A 12,312-nucleotide genomic window follows, 5' to 3' on the forward strand; every position below is an offset into this window, starting at 1 on the left:
AATGATTGAGAACATGTATGAATGATGAATTATGTGAAAGAATGATAGAAATGATATTATGATTATGATGACTTGATGTATGTTTGATTGTTACCTTCCATGGGTATGGTAGTGTGACTTTCATGAGTTGGTATATGTGGCCTTTCCATGGATATAGTATTAAGACCTCCATGTGATGGTAGTCGCCTATGAGACAAAGGAGCTTATGAAAGGACCACACCAGATAGGGACTCTCCATGGGTATGGTATTATGACCTCCATGAAGGTAGCCGCTCAGGGGACAATTCATAAGTTTATTGGGAGTTCCTTGAATATGTGATATGTATGTATATATAAGAATTATGAAAATTCTATGTTTATGTTTTTCTTATACTGTAAGTGAACTATAGGGCGAAGTGACCCTCCAAGGGCCCTTAGTTTATTGAGATTCGCGGGTAACCCCTCTTAGGGATTTCATTTCAGGTACTACCCCTGATAGTAAGGGCTCCTCATTGAGCAAAAAGCCTCAGAGTGCTTGACATGTGAACATTTGACAAATTTTGATGTATATGTATTATGGTATGTAGACTTGGTTATTTTGATGTATCCACGTGGTATTATGTATATTTTGAGAACTCATGTGAGTCTATGTATTTTGGAGGCCTAGAGATGGGCAATGTGTAATTGGCATGATTTCAATGTTGTATTTTGTATAGGAAATGCATGCACAGAGATGATGTATTCTGGACATTGCCTTAAGATGATGCAATTGATATTATGATGTATTGGATATTGCCATATGATCATGTAATGGACATGTATTATGTATTCATGAAATTATTAAGTTGGGTACGTCCTCAATTAGATGAGAATGATGTTAAGCCTTTAAAGCATTATTTACATGGATGCACACTTGATGATTAAGACTGTGATATGTAAATGTCATGAAAGAAATTATGATGTTAAGACTAATACATATGATAATATATGTTAAATTTTATTTTGACGAAAGTATTATAAGATGGAAGGACAAAGAGTCCATGACAATGAGATGATAACTTATTGAAATCCTATGCCAATAGAAGGTTGGGTAATGTTATAAGAAGAGATTAAGTGTTAACCAAAACCTAGAGAAATGAGGATTACTTGTAAAGCAAGTTAGCTTTTATGAGATGCCTTGAAATCTAAGAAAGAATGTAAGTCATGCATAAATTTAACGAGATAATTAATGTTAGGTTCTTAGACATCAAAATACATGTATTTAGTCAATTAGGAACCCAAGAAGACGAGAAATGTGGGAATCAATATCCCTAGAAAGATGAAAGAAAGAGATAAGCCCTTTTTGAAAAATAGAGGTTGCTCGTTGGCATGCTTGCTTGAGCGAGCTGCCCAGCAGCAAGCCCCTGATGCTGGTTGCTCTCAATCTAGATTTAAATTAGCTTGCTGCCTTCCTCGCTTTAGCGAGCTGCTCAGGGAGGAAGCAATTCAACGAGGTGTTAGAATTTAAATTCCAGGATATTTCACCTGGTATGCTTATGGGAGCTACTTGGGGTATGATGTTAAGGATGTGCATGACAACCTTCCCGGAATCATTTTTTTTAATTTCTATTCACGGGAATAGAAATGGATAGAAAACTCGTTTGGTAAAATCAATTTATTTTTTTGTTCCCGAGATTAACCGATTTAATTTTGTGCTGGGAAAAAGAAAAAAGAATAAAAAAAATTCTGTTTTTTGTTCCCGGGCACAAAATGAGAAACACTTGTCTCTCAATCACTTTCCACTTCTACCATTATCACCACCATCACCATCATCCCGACACGACCACAACAACTATTGTTGCCACCGTCATCGTACTACCAGTGTCATCGTCACCACGACCACCACGATGCCACTGCTAGCATCACCACCACCACCATTACCATCATCGTCACCAACCACCACCACCATCATCGCAGTCACTACCCTCACCGCCGCCACTACCACCACCATGATGCCACCACTACCACCACCACCACCACCACGACGTTCACTAACCACCACTACCTCGCAGCAGCCACTGCCGTCACCGCCATACCACCACCATCGCCGCCACTACCGCTACCATCACTACCACCGACACCAACCACCACACCATTGTTACAATCACTACCGTCACCACCACCACCATCGCTACCATTGTCGTAGCCACTACTTTCACCACCACCACCATCACCATGCCATCACCTCACCACCGTCATCGCCACCATTACCACCACCATGCCGCCGCCGCCACCACCACTACCACACCATATGGAAAGAAAAGCGATGATCTGAATTTTTTTATGTTTAATAGGAATTATTTTTTATTATATTATTTGTTGTGTTATCAAATGCAATTCTTATTCTCGGAATAAAAATGGAATATGTTATCAAACACATTTTTTTCCTTAGAAACTGTTACAAGGCACAGAAATAGAAAAGAATTGTTTCTTTTCAGAAATAGTGCCAAGGAACATAATGGTTGTAATGCACACCCTAAGCATTTATGAATTACTTTCGTAATGTTTAGACTTACGATTACGTATAGAATTATGTATGTCAAGAATTAATGAAAGTAGTAAGAAAGAAAGTTTGAGAAGAAAAACTTTATCTGCAGTTTTAATTAAATTGTGTGATTGTAATTGTGTTTAATATCTTTATGGTGATAACAAACCGATTCTAGAATGAGGTATTACAGCCATCAATCATATAACACTAAAGAATTTGTGGAGTAAAGACAAGAACACCAATAAAGTAGAAAGCTCTAAACAATCGATCTAAACGTCAATCAGTAAGGAGGAGGAATCCCCAATGTAAAAGAGAAAATGCAAAGATGTTAATGAAACTAGAACAAGAGAAATAACAACAACAAGAAGAAGGAAAGGGGGAGAAGGAATAGGGTCTCGTAGTAAGAAAGAGGGAATGTACCCGAATCGAGAAAAGCAAGAAGATTGAGGAAGATAAGAAGAAAAAGAAGAAACAAGAGACTCTGGAACGTAAAAGAAAAGGGAAAGTTATAGAAAAGTTGGCTGAGGAACGAGTGGCCAAAAGAGAAAGAAAAGACACATCTCCAAAATTTCACCCATCCAATTTCCTAGAAGAAGAGCCAACAACGGAAGAGTTGTTGGGAAAGCTAGGCATAAAATAGGAACACCTAGGGAATTAAGTTCCCATTCAACAAGTTGATGTCCCTGAGAGATGACTTAGTCAAATGCAAAAGGACATCGACCATTGAAGGATGACGTGAAGAAAATATATAATTCAATTATAGCACTGCAGAGGGTGTTGGAACCAGACACTTTGAAATAATAGCTATTATGGTTGTTGCTGTGAAAGGAAAAGGCCAAGCATTTGGAACATCAGCAAGAGAAGGCATTGAAGCAATCAAACACGAGGTCTATAATGCAGTGAAGAAAGTCCAACACATGCAGAGTTTGCAAGTCACCAAGTCACAGATGACAATAGAAAATATCATAGCTGACGAAATCAAAGCTCAGAATGACCAAAAGGAGATGATGAAGAATTTAAAGGATGCCATGGTCAAAATTCTAAGGTCTTAAGAAAAGCTCATAATTTCATTCAATCAGGTGAAGGAATGGCAGCAAGGTATGAAATTTCAAATGAAAAACAAAGTTGAAGAGATAAATATAGTGAGGAACGCCATAACTGGGCTAAAGGAGAAGAACATAGACTTGCTTGCAGAGGTTCAGCAATGGGAACCTGTACCTGACGCTCCTCCCAAAGCCTAATATCAGGACAACAACATGTGTTAGTTTAGTAACAATAAGCCTAACTATGTGAACAAAAACCTATTTCTTTTAACTACTTTTGTTGTTCTTAGTTTATTATTCTGATAGTTAGTGTAATTGTTAGTATACTTCGAAAAGTTTATGCTTGTTTAGTGTTTGTTCATGAATAAAATGTCATTTGTTTGTGTGTTTGAAAAACCAAGATGCTTCTAATAATTTATTTGTAAAGAACAAAAAAACAAAAACATGTAAGTTTCAAAACGTAAAAGTAACTCCGTAGCAAGATTTTGAGGTGAAAATTAAAAAAAGATGAATTTAGACAATAAGACTGTTAGGTTTATGATCCAAGTGTGCAAAACTATGAGGAACTAAACCAAACACTGTTAGGCATTCTTTAAGAGCGAGTTCCAGAGTTTTCATATTTCAGAACTTGCATTGACATTGTTAGTACTGCAAAATGCTTGGGAACTTCAAAAGGAAAACAACAATCTTTTAGTTAAACCAGAGCTAAAAAGTGAACCTCATATCATTACCCTTAGTCACCCCTTTAAACCTAGAAACAAACCATAAGCCTGAAAAACAAATTCAATCCCAGCAGAAAGGAAACACAGAGGAAATAAACTAGGAACAAAAGCAAGTGAAAAGATAAAGAAATCGAAAGGGAATGGAAAATTAAAGAAAAGAAAAGGAAGAAGCACTGTCAAGAATTGAAAATATAAAGAAAAATCGAAAAAGAAAGGAAAAGACAAAAGGACAAACAAAGGAAAAGACATTCCAGTAAATTAAGAAAAGAAGCATTCCTGATGGGAAAGAATAATCAGTACCCAAGCATTCCTAGTTGCTACAAAGCCAAAACCAAACATTCTTACCTAAACCCAAGCCAAATTACAAGGCTCAAAGTCCCTCTGACTAAGTAAGCAAGTGTCTAGCAGGATAATAGAGGACATTCAAGCATAATTTAATGGAACAGTGAGTGAAACAACATCTTGATGAGTGTTGTTGGGTGAGGAACAGATCATAAGCCTTTCCACGACTTGAGAATAATTTATCTTGATCTTAATAACTAAAATCAAAATCTACTACTACGTGAAACTTATATTTTGAATGCTGAAATGTAAATGTTGACTGCTTCTGAATGAATTGATTAATTGATACATCTGTTGTTCGAGGATGAACAACGATCAAGTTTTATGGTATTTGATGGGACTTCATTCCAGCTCCATCTCAAGCATTCCATATGATGGAATACTCCTAAAATAGTGTTCCCAAGATGCATATTTTAATGAAAAATACTAAAAATGCAATAAGGGTTGACCACATCTAGTATGAAAGAGGAAATGTGTGAAAGGGAATATTAGTGTGAGAAAAGAAGAAAAACTAATTGTAATTGTGATGCTTTTTTGATTCCACTAATTTGTACTTTTTACTTTTTGCATGGTAAAATAAACAACCACTCAAAAAGGCATCCACTACCTTTGCAATCATAACACCAAGGCAAGAAAGGAGTGGAAAATATTTTGAAAAGGACAGAGTTGGTCACAAAGAGAAAGAAGGAAAAAGAGAACCCAACAAATCAAGGCCACTCGATGCAAGCAAGGAAAAATGCTCTTCAATCCAACGGTGGAGAAAAAGAACAAATTATTTACAAATAAGTCACTCCTTGTTCGATATAAAAAGAAAGGAAGAAACATACAAGAGAGAACTTTTTGGCTGAACCAGTCCTTTCACGACTGTCATGTCTTCTTCCCTATTATGTCTTCATTTTATGTTTTTCTGTATTCTTACTATTTTCTGCAATTTTTGGATCGGTAATTTTATTTTTATGTCTTTTGTTTAAATTTATTCTTCTTGGTTTTCAAACAATCTATAATAGGGTTCCAAGTAGATGAAGTTTCTTCTGTATTTTTAGCAATGCCTGCGAGCATGAGCTAAGTTTCTTTAGGAACATATAATCTATGTAGTTGTTTATCAATATAATCGAAGTTCAATTTCTAATTTCAATGGATTTCTATAATTTTGCAATTTTAATGTTTTGTATCAATGGAAATTGAACTAATATGTAAAGGAACTTCCATTAGAAAGGTATTTCAAATGGTAAAATACTAATTGGAATGTGACAGTGTAGAAACACTCTCACAGGTTGCCTTTAGGAATAAGGAAACCTCAAGTTCAGTAAGGTCCGATGCAGTGTTTAATTTGGAACAAAACCACAAGGGAATGCAGGGTTTCATTTACCAATCAACCCAAGAGCTTGAGGAATCACAATTGACAATGAAAAGTGACTTGAACAAGTCCATTGGATAAGGTCTTAAGCCATTATAGTAGGTTTTCAAGGAACCAAAAAAATTCGTTCCTAGTTTATTTTATTGACACTCCACGTTTTTGTTATCATTGTTATTCTATTTTCATTCTGAAAACCATAATTTCAAGAAAATTAAAAAGATATGTTTCATTACTGCATTTTCTTATTGATGCCCAGTTCTATTTCATACAACAATTTGTTCCTATGATATGTCGTTCCACCTTTTGACGGAAAGATTAAAATTACATAACGACACGAGGAATTATTCAAAGCGATCTGAACTATTTTCTGACTGGGAATGCCACCGTGATAGCTAGGAACGAAAAGCTAAGGGTAGTTCAATTCTGTTTTTGTGATTCTCTTTTAACGTTTATTCAATTTTATTCAGCTTAGTAATTTAAGATAATGATAAGTTCTCCATAGGACGATCTCTTGGGACTTAATACTCCTCTAATTACTTGGATGTATGCCCTTGTGCAGATGCAATCGTCTTGGAACTCTTTCCTTGGTGACTTGTACACAAACAATTATCTTAATGGAAAGAGGGATGATCCTTTTAAAATCATGGGTGACCTTGGTACTACTATTTTGAACAACAGGGATCGGTATTTTAGAGGACATTATATGGTGAATTGGTTTCACTTCAATAGTCACCTTGCCCACAATGAAAATGACCTTTGGAAATGATTTAAGTGTCTTTGGTTGCATTACCTTGATTATGTATGACTATCATGAAAAAAAGAAGTATAGGATTCCACTAAGTGATTTCTTAAGTATAATTCGAAGGATTGGAATAGGATTTATAACCTTTTTAGCTCTCGAAGTTATCTCACTCTATTATGATGAAAATTTCTTGATCAAGTGGCCCAAGGTCAATTTTCAATGCTAAATGTTAAGTGTACTTTTACATATTGATCTTGAACTTAAAAGGGAATTTAGAGAAATGTACGAGATCTGTATGTAAACTTATGTGCTATAATTTGTGGGTTGGACATTAGAAGAACTACCTATTAAAAATGTAATATGTGTAAAATCTTAATTTTGGTTATGCAATAGATAGTTACTAATCAATGGTTCAAACCCCATATGGCTGAAAAGCTTGTATATGAAGATGATGTACATGTATATGATATGATATGATATGATATGATATGTTCTTGTCCAATACTTTTAAGAATAGATAGCAAACCTGGTTGAAAGATCACGATTCCAATAGACTCACTTGTTTTGGTCAACCAAACTCATCTAACTCGGACGCGAACGACTAGAATCAGAACATTTTCTAAAAAAAGATTTCAAAAATTTCCACAAATGCAAAAAATGAAATAATCAATTGGGCTTATGGAAAAGTCAGAAAGCATAATACCTTTAGGAGTGGAGAGCTAACTTGGTCGAAAGATCATTATTCCAATTGACTCACTTGTTTCGTCAGCCAAACTCACCTGATTCGAACACGAGCGGCTAGAATCGTAACACTTTCTAAAAATGATTGAAAACAATTAAAAAAATCTCCATAAAAGAAAATAAAAATGAAATAGTGAATTGGGGGTTACAGAAAATTCACAAAGCACAATACTTTTAGGAAATGAGATCAAACATCGTAGAAAGATCACGATTTCAATAGACTCATTTGTTTTGGTCAATCAAACTCACCTAATTTGAATGCGAACGACTAGAATCAAAACAATTTCCAAAAAATTTGAAATAGTGAATTGGGACTTCTAGAAGAGGCAGAAAGCACAATACTTCTAGGAATGAAGATAAAACTTGGTAGAAAGATCATGATTCCACTAGACTCACTTGTTTTCATAAACTAAACTCACTTGATTCGGACGCGAACGACTGAAATGAGAAACTTTCTAAAGAAATTGAAAAAATTCCATAAAAAAAAGAAGAAATAGTGAGTTGGAGCTTACGAGAAAGTCAGAAAGCACAATACTTTTAGGAATGGAGACCAAACTTGGTAGAAAGACCACGATTCTAATTGACTCGCTCGTTTTCGTCAACCAAACTCACCTAATTTGGATGCAACCTGCTAGAATCAGAAAATTTTCTAAAAAAAAATTTCGTAAAAGAAAAAAATGAAATAGTAAATTGGGGCTTATGGAAAAGTTAGAAAGCGCAATACTTTTAGGAATGGAGAGCAAACCTGCTAGAAATGTCACAATTCCAATAGGCTTTTGGTTTGCTAAACTCACCTTTTTCGGACACGAATGACTAGAATTGAAATATTTTCTAAAAGAATTTCCATAAAATAAAAAAAGTGAAATAGAGAATTGAGGCTTACAAAAAAGTTAGAAAGCACAATACTTTTAGGATTAGAGATCAAACCTGGTAGAATGATCATGATTCCAATAGATTAGCTTGTTTTGGTCAGCCACACTCACCTAATTTAGACGCAGGCAACAAGAATTAGAATACTTTCTAAAAAAAAGAAAAATTAAAAATATTTCCATAAAAGAAAAAAAATGAAATAGTGAATTGGAATAAAGATTGAGTTACAAGCTATCTTTCATTTTTTGGGACTTTCCTCTTCGATAAATAATGTCAATTTGTTGTGAGGCTCTCGAAAAAGAAACCCTAACCCTATATCATGGAGGAATAAAATGACGATTGAGCAAGAGGAGAATAGTTATAACGTGATATGAAATGGAATTTTAGTCGGAAAGGGATCCAAAAGAGGTAAAAGCAAGATGTAAATAAGGGAAGACAAGTTTAGGGTTTGATAGAAAACAACGTCGAAGCTAGTAAATTTTGTAAGAGGGGGCCAAATTATATATATGTTTTAAAATTCATAAATAAATTAAAAATATATAAAAATATTTAAGAATTATTTTGTAAATAAAAATATGTATAGTATAATAAATTACAAAACTTAGAGCCTTAATATAAGTGTCAGATATAACAACCCTCATTCTCAAGATATATTAATTAAAGTTTAAAGTTAACAGGTTGATTATGATAAGAATTGGCACTAAGCCAGATTCTATGAGAATTCATTAATGAATTCTAAGTATGAAATTATAGATATATAGTTTGTTTAGATTTTTTGTAATACATGAATTTGAATTTGTCCATATTACAATCTTTATGTTGTTTGAAGGTTTCTGTTCAAAATAGTCCTTGTGATCATATTTGGATAGATAATTTTTGTTATTACAGATATAGATAGAATAGACATAGGTAGACTAATCAAAAAGTCAGTGCAGGAATGAGACTGTATAGATTACAATAATTGGAATTAGGAATTTCGCACGGCAATATGGGAGAAGGATAATAAATATGTTAAGATATTAAAATAACGTAATAAAATAATATTAGGATAAAAAGAAAAAGTTTATCCGCCTTTTTACATTAATTAAAGGTAATACTTAGTTTAAATCTTCTGCTTAAATCATAGTTTTATGACGCGCTATTGTACCATATACATGTTAACTAACCAGTTGCAGACAAGGTGTTACATTTATGGTATCAGAGCAAAAAGACTAGGGAATTTCCTTACATATTGCCAAAAGTTGATGTTATGAGTTGCTTTTAGATAGTTGCTACGAGTATGCATGTGTGACCACTAAGTGTGGGTCTGATCAACTCATTCCTTTGTGTAATATGTGCAGAATCATGGTACCTCCTAGATGTGTTCGGGGAACATTTGATCTGCTGCAAATCCAATACCCGCAACTTTGGCTGGCATACAACAAATGATGGAAGTAAATAGGAAAACTAAGGCAGAAGTTAATAGGCAGACATATCAAGCCATGCTTAATGAGAACAGGCTGAATAATCAGAATATATTTAGGGATATGCTGGAAGAGTTCAAGACGGGTAGAAATGCTAATCAGCCACCACCTCCACAACCTTTATGCTTCCACCACCGCCACCTCTCACATCTAATCATACTTTTCCTATAGTAGATGATGATGGAAAGGCAAGTCATCATGGAAATGCTAGTCATCATGAAGAGTCTAGACATTATATTTCTACTCCACAGCCAAAGGTAAATCAAGAAATTGAAAAAGATGATGAAACTATGGAAAGAAGGTTGAATGCTTTTAGGAAGCATAAACCTCCACCTTTCAAGATAGAATATGATTCAACAAAGGCTGCTAAATGTTACAAGCAATGGATAAGATTTTCAGAGTTATGAGGTGTAGAGATCCACATAAATTAGTGTTTGCTACTTACATGTTACAATACGATGCTAATGATTGGTGGATGAATATTTTATAGTCCTTGGAGCAATAGGGTCAGAAGATTACATGGACTTTATTTGAAGGTCTTTTCTTAGATTGGTACTTTCCTAGGGAGGCTAGGGAAAGTAAAGAAAAAGAGTATCTTGAGCTGAAATAAAGAACAATGATTGTCGACCAGTGTCTAGCAAAGTTTAATGAACCAATGAAATTTGGTCATTATACCTACTCCTGCTGAACAAGCAGTAAAGTTTCAATGGGGTTTGTGTGAAAAGTTAGCAAAATGAATTTCAGGTTATGCATCTAGAGACTTTCCTACTCTAATTAAGCATTGCAAGTCTGTGGAAAAGTTTATGGTTCGTACGAGAAATCAAGTAATGTAAAGGAAACTGATACTAAAGCTAATACTAGCAAGGTTCCATTTTGGAAGAGAAATAAAGGCAAGAATCTTCAAGTGAAATCGTCTGGTGATAATTTTAAGAAGCTTGGAATCCATAGTGGTAATTCTAAACCTATTCCAAAATGTATCAAGTGTGGTAAGAATCATTTTGGTGTTTGCTGGAAAACTCAGAACATATGTTTTAAATATAGTCAGCCTTGACATTTCATTAAAGGTTTTCCTCAGAAGGCTATACAAGCTACATCTTTACAAGTTTCTCCTCTCCAGGCTATTCCTTTTCAAGCCGCCCCTTTACGGGTGGTTCAGGCTCCATCTGTGATGCAAAATACTCTAACTATGGGTCGAGTTTTTACCCTTGAGCCTCAGCAATCTAGAACATCTCCTAACCTTGTGAAAGTTATGATTTACATTGATAACTATGATATAGGTGTCTTGTTTGACTTAAGAGTGACTCATTCATTTATTTCTAGTTTTGTCGCTACTGGACTCAATAAGCTGTTGCATAAAGTGTCTCCTCCAATTGTGGTTAAGACTGCCTCTAGTGAGAAAATATGAGCTTGGTGATTATTCTATGTATGGATTAGTTAACAAAAACAATGTGATGATTGATTGTTGTGGTAAGAAGGTCATTGTATCTTCAGATTATGGTGTGGAAAGTTTTCCTTATCTATCAGTACTTCAAAGGCCTTGAAGCGAGAAGATTTGGGTTATTTATTTTTAGGAGATTTTGTAGGTATCAGTGAGAAACCGATTATGAACATTCCTGTTGTTCTTGACTTTGAAGATGTTTTTCCTAACGAAATTCCTCAATTTTCACTAGAGAGGGAAATTCAATTTACTATCAACTTACTACTTGGTGTAGGGTCTATCTCTATAGCTCCATACAGAATGTCACCTTTGGAGTTAGCAAAATTGAAAAAGCAAATTGAAAATCTTTCAAGTAAGAATTTTATCGTACCAAGTATAACACCTCATTTTTCGTAAATGTATTATTATACATGACAATATGGTTTAAAGGGGTAGGATTAGTGAAAATCCTGAAATTAGGGCCAAAATATGTGAAAATGGCAAAATGGTAAATTACCAAACACGTAACCCTAGCCAAGAAAAATTGAGTAGAAGGTCTCAAATGGTAAAAATAATGCAAGAATTGGATTCAGAACGAAAAATCGAGTGGATAGGCAAGTTTCAGAAAATTTGATGAATAATGATTTTACCGGAGTAAAATATTGCGGTACAATTGTACCGATAAGCGCAAAAATATGATCAGTATTTCTAGGAATAAAAATATGACGTGAACGAGAAAAATACGTAGGTGATGAATTTGTGGGTTAAATTGGGTGATATAAGAAAGTGAAATATCGTGTGGGACCCACTTAAGTGACTTAAGTGGACAAATGGACTTAAAATCAGATTTTCTCACACTTTCTCGCTCCTCTCTTCTTCTCCATGGTTTAGGGTAGTGAGCATTTAAAATTGCAATTTGAGTTAGAGTCATTTTTGAGTGACTTTCATGTAGAGTGCACCTTGTGAGGATCATTGTTTGAGGAGAAATCCTCCAAAATCAGCCATAAAAAATGTGGATCTTTGGGAGTTTTTGGTGTTTTCTTGTGTTGATTCATTGGTTGGAGACCATCCCCTTCGACCCTAGGAAGATATTGGTGGTAAGTTTCTAC

Source organism: Gastrolobium bilobum, unplaced genomic scaffold (genome assembly GCF_033153095.1).
Source record: "Gastrolobium bilobum isolate Gb01-03AN ecotype WA unplaced genomic scaffold, APGP_CSIRO_Gbil_v1 utg29299, whole genome shotgun sequence".
NCBI classification, from domain to species: domain Eukaryota; kingdom Viridiplantae; phylum Streptophyta; class Magnoliopsida; order Fabales; family Fabaceae; genus Gastrolobium; species Gastrolobium bilobum.